At 46.7% G+C, this 854-nt stretch overlaps 1 pseudogene; it reads left to right on the top strand.

Annotated features, from left to right (window-relative positions):
* Positions 1 to 438, top strand: LOC139711741 (dynein light chain Tctex-type 5 pseudogene; annotated as a pseudogene).
* The last annotated feature ends 416 nt before the right edge of the window (positions 439 to 854 follow it).

Raw genomic sequence — 854 nt, 5'->3', positions numbered from 1 at the left:
ATGTCGGAGGCCGAGTTGCCTAAGGCAGCGCCCAGCGAGGATGCCTTCCTCACCGAGCCATCGACGTCGCGCCCGTCGACGGCCTTCGAGCCGTCGTACCGCATGGAGCCGGAGAGGAAGTTCCGCACCTTCAACATCGAACGATCGTCGGAAGACATCCTGGAAAGACGGCTCGCCGAGGCGCAGTATGACCCGCAGCAGTGCCGACGGCTCTCGCGCGAAATCGCAGCCGCCATCATGGAGGACCTCAAGTCGATGTCATACCCGAGATACAAGTTCGTCGTCGTCGTCAACATCGGCAGCAAAAAGGAGAAGCCCGGTGTTCAGCTGGGAAGTCGGTGCCTGTGGAACGACAGCACTGATTCGATGACCACGGTGCATTACAGCAATGGGTCACTCTTTGCCGTGGTCATGGTCTACGGACTTTATCAGGAATAATCTGACGACAAGGAAAGAGCGTTATCTTCGTGACCTACTTGTTGCTTTCAAATTATAAACGTACTTGTTCTGAGCATGATTATGGCGAACATGACTACTAAATTATTATGGATATATTGATGAAAACCTGTCAAATGTCAAATGACTGTCGACGCCAACATTATTTACAGGCTATTGCACCACTTCCCGTGAGAGGAGAACGCTTTTTGGAAGTTATCATCATTGTCGTTTGAGCAGATGCATGTAGTTTTCAATAAGAGCATCCTTGTTTCTTTAAGCTATTTACCAAAATGTTTATTGCTATGATTTTATTTTGTTTTTGTTTTGTTTTTGTTTTGGGGTTTTGTTCTTGGTGTGTTTTGATATTACATATAGATTGTTTGGTATCTATATCTTGCATGATACTTTGTAACAAC

The sequence above is a fragment of the Diadema antillarum genome, unplaced genomic scaffold, assembly GCF_040938485.1.
Source record: "Diadema antillarum isolate AM-2024a unplaced genomic scaffold, OU_Dant_1.0 seq00001698_RagTag, whole genome shotgun sequence".
Taxonomy (NCBI): Eukaryota; Metazoa; Echinodermata; class Echinoidea; order Diadematoida; family Diadematidae; genus Diadema; species Diadema antillarum.
The sequence above is the reverse complement of the archived record's forward strand: the minus strand, read 5'-3'. Positions and strand labels throughout refer to the sequence as shown.